Raw genomic sequence first — 12,814 nt, 5'->3', positions numbered from 1 at the left:
GTCGACTGTCATTAAAGGGATAGTTCAACCTAAAATGTAATTTCTGTCATTATTTATTCACTCACATGTTGTCCCAAACCACTATTAATTTCTTGTGCTGAACCCAAAATAAGATATTTTGAAGAATGAGGGTAACCAAACAGTTGCTGGTCCACATTGACTTTGATAGCAGGAAAGAAAAATCCCATGGAAGTCACTGGACCAGCAACTGTTTGGTTTTCCACCTTCTTCAAAATAGCATTTATGTTCAGCAGAAGAAAGAAACTCATTCAGGTTTAAAACAACTTTTGAGTAAATGATGGTATAAAAATAAAACATTATGACAGAATTGACAGATGACAGAATATTTATTTTCGGGGGAACTATTCATTTAACGTTAACAAAACAACAACACGCAAAGAGAAAAATCACTCACTATTCTTGACTGAAAAACTTTAATACAGTTTCTTTAGGAGTCAGTCTATCTAGTGTTTTATTGTTATATTTGTTCATTCAATTTCATTGAATGCTCTGCTAAATACACCTATTGTACCTGAAAATAAAGCACTGTTTGTTTTATTTGTATATTATGTGTATTTGTAATGTGTAGATAGAATGATGACAAAGATTTTGATCTTCGCCCACTTTGGCCTAAATATCTGCCATGTCTTTTTTTTTTTTTTGTTACCTTGAAAGGCTTTGTCTTTCTAGTTTGGCTGTAATGCTCAGACAACTTGTAAAACCAACATGACAAAGAATCGTGATTAAAATCGTGAATCGTGATATTTCTAAAAAAAATCGTGATATGATATTTTTCCCATATCGCCCACCCCTACTTAAAGTAAATGCAAAGAGGTTTTTGCGAGGGTTTGGTTTAGGTTAACAGGATAGAAAGTGTCATTAGCTTAGTATAAAACTAATGGAAATTGCTCAACATGATTGAAAGGTGTAGGTATTTGTATGTACAGTATTAGGGCTGGGTAAAAAAAGAATTTTTTTTATCGCATTTTAACAAAACGATATCAGTTCTAAAATCCCAAGAATCAAGTAGTCTAGCCTGTTTTCAGTTAAACGGAACATTGTAGTGCACCTCCCATCCAATAAATCCAGATTTGTTACTATTTGTTTATACCAGTGTGTTTTCGTTTTAAAATGCATGACTTTTGCTACGGCTACGTCTGTCATTTGCACTACCCCGGTGTTTTCAACCCTCGAAAACAGACATTCGAAGGTGCTGTTTTAGTTTGTAAACTCAAGGTTTGTTTTTCAGTGTAAACGACTATTGAAATGATGCCATGGCGGCCCACCTTTGCACTGCATATCCTTGACGACCGTGTAAACAATAACATCATGCTCATTGTGAATGGTCATGTGACAATGGCAGTGAGAACGCCAGTGTAGACGAGGATCGTTTTCATTTTAAAACATTTTAAAACACCATTTTAAAACTAAAACGTACTATTGTAAACAGGGCTAAAAGGTCCTTTTTATTACAGTATTCCAAAAATAAATACAGTTTTGCGGTGTTTAAGTGACAGATTTCTGTAACTCCTCAGTTCAAGAGAAGCGGTAGCACGAAACGCACGAGAACTGATCATCTCCTCCGCTTAAGTACCAGTTACAGTGTGAAATAAACATGAAAAAACTAGGGCCGGGACTTTAACGCGTTAATTTAGATTAATTAATTACACAAAAATAACGCGTTAATTTTTTTTAACGCATTTTAATCGCACTTATTTCTGCACCGCGGAACGTTTCTCACTGGATGAGTTTCGGCGGACCGATTATACTGGAGCACCAACTAGCGTCAGAACGGACTTGCGTTCGTGGAGACCGGTCTTGGCTAGGGCTGGGTATCGAGTTCGATACTTTTTAGGCACCGACCGAATTGCCTCGATACCACCGAGTATCGAAAAACGTCTTGTCGTTCGGTACCAAATTTCGATACCTAAGGGGTTAATCTCATCACATCAGTGAGCCAATAAGCCTGCATCACTAGCTGTGTTTGACTAGAAACGGCGACGTGCAGATTGATCAGTGTTTGACCTCCGCGAGAGCGTTTCGAAAGCGCACGGAGCAGTCAGCTCTTTAAATCGCGCGGTTTGTTTATTATACACAGACTGAAGCTCGAGTGACGTTCGCGGTCATTTCAGCGTCTGCCGCCTCTCTAGATGAGGACATGAACAACATCTCCAGACCTGCTCTGAAAGTCACTTCATGAGCATTTTACCGTTTGATTCGAGTAAAACTAAGTCATCTCATATACACACAGAACTGTAAAGGTATTCCAGGCAACCCGTCAAAATAAAAGTTCGGTTTTAATATTAACGGTATTAATATTGTTCAGCAGACAGTACATACTGCTACTACTAGGCTACTATTAAAATTATTAAAACTTTTTTTTTTTTTAGTAATGATCACACAACAGTCATTCCATGTTTTAATTGTAATAGTAACCTCCCTTTGTTTGCCAAAATAAATAAACTTTGATTTTCAATAATTTAAAGAGAAATTAAATTAAAGTTTTATGTCTTCATTTGAAAACCAGATACAGAACACAGAATTTCTGAGGAAAAATAAAACATTTCATTAGGCTATTTTAAGAATAAATTTAAATAAACTAAGTTGTTTTTATGCATTCAAATAATTAGACATACTACACCAGAATTTAATAACAATAAAACATATGGTGAAAGAAAATAAAACACCCACTTATGAAAGTGGATGAAGGTTTTACATTTCTTGAAGTCTTTAACCTAGAAATGATGATTCTGTCTGAGCTATGTGTTTTAAAATGAACATGCACTAATGTAAACGTAGCCTAACAGATGTGTAAACTGAAAACAATTTGAACTTTATTAAAATTATTTATTTATTTATTGTGTTGGATATATTTTGTTCCTTTGTGCAGTGGCTCAGGAGATGAGACTTTGAGTCTGTATAAATATCAACAAGCTAAAAAAAATAGTTTTTTCAGATAATGTAATCTTATTAAAACTGATTTTATAAAACTGGTATCGAAAAAAGTACCGTTCAGGAACCGGTATCGAACTCAAGGTATCGGTATCGATATCGAAATTTTTTGAACGATACCCAGCCCTAGTCTTGGCAAGCTTCCTTGGAAGAACGAACTCGGAAGGACGCGAGAACACAGAACGCACACTTATGAGAACTGAGATGTACTGCATTCCTGCTTAACTGACCGCATAGTCTCAGCATAAGAAACGGCCAATGAACAATAAATATTACAAAATGTCATATCATAACTTATTAAAACATTTCATACTATTATAGATATTACTTTCATATAATTGTATTGTTTTATTTTACAGCGTTATATGTTTTACTGTTAAGATTAATTTTAATATGCCAATAAAAATGCAGACTTTCTCCGGGTCTTATAACTTTATTAAAATTAACCAAAACAAAACGATAAATGCTTACTTTCAACTTGAAGAGCCGTTAAGTATTTGTGAGAGCGACTTTAAAGCTTACAGGCTTCCGTACACCGGCCGCCCACAGCGTTTTCTGCGATTTCTAACGGCTCGATTCTCTTAAGTCTGCACTCGATGCATCCTCAGTTTCAAGAACATATCCGGGCACTTTCATGCATCCTCTGTACTTGCGTTCTTGAGAATTGGAACTGAACTTCGATGGTTAACGAGAACACAAGGACGCAAGATCGCTGAAGAACGCATATTGAGAAACAGACAAAAACAAACCACAGTGAACATGGACAAAGAAGCTGATGAGACCGCTTTGGTTGGCCCTGTGGATGGGAAATTTAAAAATCCATATAAAAAAACTTACTTCTCACTGTTCTCAGGTCAAATATTTATATGCGATTAAAATGCGATTAATTTCGATTAATTAATTACAAAGCCTCTAATTAATTAGATTAATTTTTTTAATCGAGTCCCGGCCCTAGAAAAAACATCCGAGGGTATGTTAAAAGAACTATCCTATCAAAATAAAGGCAAAAATGCCAAAAATAAATCTTTATAAAAAAAGGTATTTTAAAAGGAGTACAACTTACCGAAAATCTGTATTCTGTCTCATGTACTCACTTAATTATTGTTTCAACCGCAGAAAGACGTCAATGTAACCGCTTGTAAACAATATCATGTAACTCATTAGAATAAACTCATTAGTCAACTAGAAACTCTATAGATTTGCTAACATATTCATTATAATTTTTATAATTAAATAAATCTGTTAAGTTTTTATGACAGCCACTATTTAAATATTTATATTTAAAAAACGATATGGAGTAGAAATATAATTATGAAATTTAAAGTTAGTGTTATAACTTCAATATTATAAAAACTTATTGAGTGTAGTGTTTGTATACAAATCAGCTAATTTTAACCTTCAATATTATAATGTAATACCAACTGACTCATGTATATTTTACAGCATTAGTTGAGAGATTTGTTTTTTTCTTAAGAAACTTTGCCATGTACTGTACCTGATATATAGCCAAAATAATTGATACTGAATCGAATCAAAATCAGAATCGAATTGAATTGCAAACGTGTGAAGCATAATCAAATCATGAAATTTGTGTTAAAACCCAGCCCTAGTATGTATCATAACTATAATGTGGTTAATTGGCATTAACGTGTATGTATTGTTTCTGTTTATGTCCCTGTTTGTCATTGTGGAGGAGGATGCTGAGTGATTAGAGGTGGATCCTGAGGTACAGGAGACGGTATTATCATCGGTGCGGGAATGAATGTTTCTGATCCAGGCTTGGTGATTAAAGATTAAGACTGCTGTACAACCTCATCTAGCAGGATTTCTGCGGAAAGTTGGGAATCTGTTTGCTGGGCCGTGATGTACTCGTGTGTGTGAGTTGTGTCCTACACTGAACTGTAATTTACTGAGTTGATGGTCTCTCTCTTTCCCTTGAAGGACTTCAACATCCATTCAACCTTCTCTCAGTCCAGTGCTCGCTCCGATAACATCAGTCTCCACTAAGGGAGGCTTATCACTGAGCCAGGCCTGCCATTGTGTTTATGGCTGTGCTTTGAATCAGTAAGATCCCTCTAATATATATCTGCAGGGCTCGTAAAGGAGCCGGTGTGTAGCTTTTATTGACTCCTCTGGAAGACATTGGAGACGTAGATCAAAAGGAATGTGCTCCGAAATGCTTGCGGTTGGGGACGAATATACTTTCATTTAAGAGCGAGCAGTTTGCGTGCTGTCTTCCCCTTTGAGACTGTGGAAAAAGGACGCTGTGTCTGTGCAGTTGCTGTTTGTTTTAGAGTCAATCGCTTTGCTCTGAAACCTAGTGAGGCAGCATATCAAGGCAAAGTTTGTTCCAAAACGTAGAGCATCCTAAATTAACTTGTTTTAGTCAAATTCTAAGGCAGCAGTGCATGTGTTATTCACAGAGGATGCAATGTCAGAATGCATTGCAAGAAGTATATTAATAGGAAGAATAAGAAACTAATATTGTATTCAATACTTGAAGTAAATATTTCAGTGTAATTACTTTTTTCACCCAAATTGTATGTATTTTTATGCTTGAGACCATTTTTCAAATGGCACATTTTATGTGTGTTTGCAGTCTTTTTTATTTCAAATTATTATATTAAATGTAATTATATAGATAGATAGATAGATAGATAGGAGGAGGGTGCAGGAGTGGGATCAGAACCAGTGGTTATTTTAAAGATTATTTTTTATATTTTGTAATATAATATTTAGCTTTTATATTTCATATTTTCAGTTTAGATTTTATATTTTCATTTTTATTGTAGTTTAAATTTTAGTGATTTTTTTTTTTGTGTGCTGCCATTTTTTTTAGTTTTTTATTAAAAAATTTTTTTTATTTCAGTAATTTTTATTACGTAAGCTTAAAATTTCAATTATTTGACAAAGCAACAATTACAATTTTAGATTTTTTTTAATTATTATTATTTTTTGTTAATTAAAATAAAGCTGAAATAAAACAATATTTTAAATAGTTTAGCGCCTTCGCCAAACCCTATTGAAATGAAAACCCTGTTGAGTCTTCCATGAGGATCTGTGAGGAGTTGTATTGTTTGGTTAATGCTTATTTAGGCCATTCCAAATAAGTCACAAGGTTTCAAGATGGTTAGGATGCTGGCTTAAAAGGCAGTATGCATTGAGGCAGCTCAGTACGGTTTGAAAGAGTGCTTATGTTTCTGTTTATGGTGTACAGTATAGCTGCTGCTCTCTTTCTCTCTCTCTCTCTCTCTCTCTCTCTCTCTGGCTCCCAGAGGTAGTCAGACTGGAACAATTATAATCTTCCCAGTGCACCCGAGACCGCGGCCCCTCCCGCATGTAACACCATTAATTGCATTGTTACGTGTTATTGTACCAAATGGCAATGCCGTCTTGAGTGCTGTTTACTAATGAAACGCGTCGCGCAGCGAGACAGTTTGTGCCTGTTTAACGCGGCTATTAAACCTAAAGCAGCCATACTCTGATCCCTCACTCCTTTTGGGATTGAAGAAAAATAAAGAAAGAAAAACTACAACTGAAGAGTTCCCGTGAGGCACACTTTCATTAGGAGCCTGTTAGAGTGGCCTGAGTGAACAGCAAGAAGTTTCCTTTCCCCCGCCAGCACATACCCTCTTAAAAATGAAGGTTCTTCAGTGGTTCATTGCAGCACTTTAGATTCAATAAAGAACCATTTTTTGCTGTATAGTGAGGTTGCTGTGGTACTACAGCACTTCAGTGGAATGGAAAAAGTTATCAAATTTGACTAACTAAATGTATCTATTTAAATTATTATTAGCATGATTGCTAGATATAATAAAATAATAATTTTTCTTAAGGCTTTCCTTTTCATGTTTATTTATATATATATATATATATATATATATATATATACACATACATATACATACACAGCCCAAGATTTAATTTTTATACCTCATTTCAATGTATTTTTATTTAATTTTATTCAGGTAACTGACTGCATGACTTTTCTAGCAAGACTTTTTGTTTAATAATGCATTTGAATGTTGAAAGTTTTGGACACTCACCTGTCAGTCAGTGCTGGTTTTGAAAATTAGTAAAACTTTTTGAAGTTTTTTTTTTTCATGTGTTTTTCAGCTGTAGCTTTCTTAATAATAAAAAAAAAAAAGTTATTTTAAGAGCTTAAAACCTTCTTCAGTGACATCAGGCTAGTCAGACCCTTTTTGTTTCTAAAAGTTTTTGTAGGTCTTTCTAAACTTTGTATTCGATTGTGGCCTGCTGATCAGCTGAATTGAGTGGTTTGGGTGAGCAGCATCTTAATTTTCATTAAGTGCCCTCTCCCCTTGAGGCCCTGCATCCTTGGACTCTGCTGCTAACTGGGTTTCCCTTGTCACGATACACTGGCAAATTCAATTTCCGGTCTCGCAGGTGTTCCCCGCAGGCCCTGAGCCAATGCTCGCAACAACAGGGACTTACTCCATCATACCGCAAGCCCCAGGTTGAGCGTGGTGACTAGGATACAGTTACCCATCATCCTCCCGTGTTTCCTGTCGAGATATGCCTGTACATGTGTTGGAGAGTTGTGCGGACATTTTTCTCTGCTCGCGCCTCTGTCATTGGAATTAGATTAGCCTGTACTCTCATGCCTGGATGCTTTGCTGTATTAGCTGAGCCCCAGCAGGGCAGTGGCATTCATGGGGAGATGGCCGGTTTCTACAATAGAGATAAAGCTGCTGGATTTCAAATCACACTATGTTCACTGACCTTCTGTGAAATGTTAAACCTCAGCCCAGCTCGACCGCCGCACAATCTCACCATCTGGCAAGCGTCACGGAGAAGATAGAAACCTATGGGAGGAGAATTCTGAGGGAATTTGAATGTCAAGGTGTGTGTCTATGTGTGTCCACATGGTTTAAAAGCTCTGGGTCCATTTGATTTGCGGTGTGATAAAAGCAGGCTCTGCGGTGTAGCAGGTCATATGCATCAACGCAGCAGCTCTGTCAGATTCACTATCATCGAATGCGGTTCATTTCTGCTGGGTTGGGAGCTGCAGCCATTCTGATTTTATCACTGTTTGTCCCCTCTGGCCCCACGCAGGCCTGTCCTGGGTGGTGGTTTCTTAATGGTTGAAGATCGTAACTGGTGTCAGAAAGGTCTCTGGTTTATTTCGAAGCATTAATTCGAATGCATGGGTTTGTTGTCGGTGCTGATATATATGTGTATATATGTACACACAGTATACAGGTCCTTCTCAAAAAATTAGCATATTGTGATAAAGTTAATTATTTTCTGTAATGTACTGATAAACATTAGACTTTCATATATTTTAGATTCATTACAACACAACTGAAGTAGTTCAAGCCTTTTATTGTTTTAATATTGATTTTGGCATACAGCTCATGAAAACCATGAAACTCAAAAAATTAGCATATTTCATCCGACCAATAAAAGAATGGCCATTATGTTCATTTATGCACTCAATACTTGGTCGGGAATCCTTTTGCAGAAATGACTGCTTCAATGCGGCGTGGCATGGAGGCAATCAGCCAGTGGCACTGCTGAGGTGTTATGGAGGCCCAGGATGCTTCGATAGCGGCCTTAAGCTCATCCAGAGTGTTGGGTCTTGCGTCTCTCATCTTTCTCTTCACAATATCCCACAGATTCTATATGGGGTTCAGGTCAGGAGAGTTGGCAGGCCAATTGAGCACAGTAATACCATGGTCAGTAAACCATTTACCAGTGGTTTTGGCACTGTGAGCAGGTGCCAGGTCGTGCTGAAAAATGAAATCTTCATCTCCATAAAGCTTTTCAGCAGATGGAAGCATGAAGTGCTCCAAAATCTCCTGATAGCTAGCTGCATTGACCCTGCCCTTGATAAAACACAGTGGACCAACACCAGCATCACTGACTGTGGGTACTTGACACTGGACTTCAGGCATTTTGGCATTTCCCTCTCCCCAGTCTTCCTCCAGACTCTGGCACCTTGATTTCCGAATGACATGCAAAATTTGCTTTCATCCGAAAAACGTACTTTGGACCACTGAGCAACAGTCCAGTGCTGCTTCTCTGTAGCCCAGGTCAGGCGCTTCTGCCGCTGTTTCTGGTTCAAAAGTGGCTTGACCTGGGGAATGCGGCACCTGTAGCCCATTTCCTGCACACGCCTGTACACGGTGGCTCTGGATGTTTCTACTCCAGACTCAGTCCACTGCTTCCGCAGGTCCCCCAAGGTCTGGAATCGGTCCTTCTCCACAATCTTCCTCAGGGTCCGGTCACCTCTTCTCGTTGTGCTGCGTTTTCTGCCACACTTTATCCTTCCCACAGACTTCCCACTGAGGTGCCTTGATACAGCACTCTGGGAACAGCCTATTCGTTCAGAAATTTCTTTCTGTGTCTTACCCTCTTGCTTGAGGGTGTCAATGATGGCCTTCTGGACAGCAGTCAGGTCGGCAGTCTTACCCATGATTGCGGTTTTGAGTAATGAACCAGGCTGGGAGTTTTTAAAAGCCTCAGGAATCTTTTGCAGGTGTTTAGAGTTAATTAGTTGATTCAGATGATTAGGTTAATAGCTCGTTTAGAGAACCTTTTCATGATATGCTAATTTTTTGAGATAGGAATTTTGGGTTTTCATGAGCTGTATGCCAAAATCATCAATATTAAAACAATAAAAGGCTTGAACTACTTCAGTTGTGTTGTAATGAATCTAAAATATATGAAAGTCTAATGTTTATCAGTACATTACAGAAAATAATTAACTTTATCACAATATGCTAATTTTTTGAGAAGGACCTGTATGTATGTCTATGTAAATCCAAAATTGTAAAATTTTATTATGCATTTTTATAAAAAATAATAACTTTAATTGACATTAATAATGTATTTATTAAAACATTAATTGAATAATGTTTTTAAATATTTATTTTAAACTTGGGACAATACAATATGTATTTTCCTCTCATTTGCTTTATAGATACGTGTGTGTGTGTGTGTATATATGTGTGTATATATATATATATATATATATGTATATGTGTGTATTCAGAATACAGTATTTAATTTTTTTCAGGAAATTCATATAATAAATGCCGTTTTTGATGTGGCATGACAGATCGCTGTATAAACGCTTCGGAGAGCCGCTTCTAGGATGGTTCAGAAACGTGCTGGTATAAACCCAACACAAGCATTGACTCGAGCGGCCGCGATCAGCTCCGGTTCCCATGTCTGAGCCGTGACACAGAGTTGTGCAGAGCGGAGCGCGAGTGAACGCGATCATTCCTTCATCTGTACTACTAGTTTTAACGCAAATAAACATGACTGAACAGCTCATGCCTCATGTAATTGCTCAATCAGTGTTTCAACCGCGGAAAGACATCAACAAAACAGTGTGGAAATAAAATGTGTCCACAGCTCGTTAGTTCACTAGAGAAATGAAGTCTAGAGAGGAGAATTTTGCCAAATATTACACCATATACTCATTATATTTTACTAAACCTGTTAGTCTTAATTATCTAATGTATGTTTAAATTAATCTGTTATGAAACATGCTGTGACAGCCAGTGTGTTATTGAATATATTTGAACAAATAGCCTAGAAATTGTATTATTTAGTTACATAATTTATTTACATAAGTTAATTTAAAAACTGCATTATGTGCAATTTACATGTTTGCATACAATTGTTTTTGTGTGTTGATCATCTATTTAAAAATAAATATAATTAAATTTAAGTTTGGGTTAAGTTGTTAGGCCTAATTGTAACCTTATAATTTAAAAGGGCTCCCTATAGTTTTAAGTATAAGCTGAGGTAGATTTTTATCACTAAGAAAATTTCAACTATAACTGAATGCATTTAAAGACAGAGCAACTTGTTCAGTAAACCACTGTTTATAAAAAAAAAAAAAAAAAAAAGTTTAGTTTTTCCCCATGCTGTACCGAAATCATACTGAACCGTGACGTTAAGACCGAGGTACGTACCAAACTGTCATATTTGTGTACCGTTACACCCCTAATATATACACCCATAATACTGTGTAAAATCCTTCAGGTCCCACAAATTCTTTGGTTTTCCAGCATTTTTGTGTATTTGAACCCTTTCCAACTATGACTGTATGATTTTGAGATTCATCTTTCCACACTGAGGACAGCTGAGGGACTCGTATGCAACTATCATAGAAAGTTCAAACACTCTCTGGTGATCCAGAAGGAAAGACAGTTTGTCTTCTGGAAAACATGTAAGTATCTTCTGTAGCTTCTGAAGGGCAGTACTAAATGAAAAAATATGATATTTAGGCAAAACAAGAAAAATATACACGTCTTCATTCTGTTCAAAAGTTTCTCTAAAGGCTCTTAATGCATGATGTTTCCTTCTGGAGCATCAGTGAGCATTTTGAATCTTCTGTAATAGTTGCAAACTTAGTCCCTCAGTCGTCCTCGGTGTGAAAAGATGGATCTCAAAATCATAGTCATTGTTGGAAAGGGTTCAAACATACAAAAATGCTGGAAAACCAAAGAATTTGTGGAACCTGAAGGATTTTTCTGAAGAACAGCAGGCAGTTTAACTGTTCAGGACAAACAAGGGACTCATGAACAACTATCACCAAACAACAACAAAAAACACACAGCTGTGGATCGTTCAGAACACCGTATTAAGAATCAAGTGTATGTAAACTTTTGAATGGGGTCATTTTTATAAATTCAGCTATTTTCTCTTGTGGACTACATGTAAACATCTTTGTGAAATTTCTTATTCAGCTCAGTACTAAATAAACAATAACATGCATTTTGTATGATCCCTCTTATTTTGGTAAAATAATTAACATTTTGCAGATTCTGAAAGGTGTATGTAAAGTTTTGACTTCAACTGTGTGTGTGTGTATATATATATATATATATATATATATATATATATATATATATATATATATATATACACACACACACACACATATACATATATATACATATATATGTTTTAGAAATTTTTGATCACTACTAACTACAAACTAGCTGTCTCGTTGTCTGGGTATCTAGTATGCCACAGGATTGTGATCTAAGCACAAAGAAAAGTCCATTGCTGTTTATAGCGAGGCTGACCTGAGTTCTTCACGCTGCTGTCAGAATGGTCATGGTGGAGGCTGCATTGCTTCATGAGGGGGTTGGTAGATGTGATTGAGATCCATTAAGCATGATTACATTATGGATATAAATCCATAGCTGAACACAGCTTTGTACTTGTATGGAGATCTATTACAGCATTTATTCAAAGCTCTTGTTCAATGTGTACCTCTCTTTCCCTCTGACGTATCAAATAAGGTAATTAGAAGAAAAAATAAAAAGTTTTAATGGGGTCTCCGAATCCACTGGAAATGAAGAGAAATGGCGGTGATCCTCTGGGGTTCACGGGTGAAAGAATTAACACAGCTTGTCACTTTGTCCCAGCCATCCTCCGGTTACCAGGGTAACGGACGCCCATGTGCCTCGGAGTAAGTGTGGTGACACAGTTGCCGCTGCAGCCTGACTGAAGCTCTCCTCGCGGGCAGCAGCCCAGTCAGAGCTGAAACCAGCAGGAATTGGAGTTTCTATCTCCTCAGAACAGTCATAATCTACCCTAATGACCTCTGTGGGGAAAATATATGCAGCCTCTGACACTATCGAGTCTTTGTTTCTTCTTTAATGAGCTCTCGGCTACTAGGTTGAACATTTGTGGTAATCTGCTTATTGGGCGCTGTGAGATAAAACTATTTTAGAATATCATATCTTAAATCCAGTGTGCTTAAATTAGAACAGGATCATTTAGGTACTACTGAAATGGCGGAATTCACTATAAGAGTACTTCCTTTTTGACCGTACTTTTGTTCTAGTAAACAGAGGGGGCAAAGGAGCATTTG

At 36.9% G+C, this 12,814-nt stretch overlaps 1 protein-coding gene across 6 annotated transcripts in view; it reads left to right on the top strand.

The window, feature by feature from the left end:
- Window positions 1–12,814, top strand: part of LOC306886526 (forkhead box protein N3-like) — a 107,273-nt gene that overhangs the window by 20,955 nt on the left and 73,504 nt on the right. Inside the window, exon 1 of one of the 6 annotated variants that reach the window (XM_079443708.1) lies at window positions 4,752–4,829. The exons of the other annotated variants lie outside the window; for them this stretch is intronic. The gene's annotated coding sequence lies outside the window, so the exon portion shown is untranslated. Of the gene's footprint in view, window positions 1–4,751; window positions 4,830–12,814 lie in introns of those variants that run through there. 6 annotated transcript variants of the gene reach the window in all.

Source organism: Barbus barbus (assembly GCF_936440315.1).
Source record: "Barbus barbus genome assembly, chromosome: 20".
Lineage (NCBI taxonomy): Eukaryota > Metazoa > Chordata > Actinopteri > Cypriniformes > Cyprinidae > Barbus > Barbus barbus.
The sequence above is the reverse complement of the archived record's forward strand: the minus strand, read 5'-3'. Positions and strand labels throughout refer to the sequence as shown.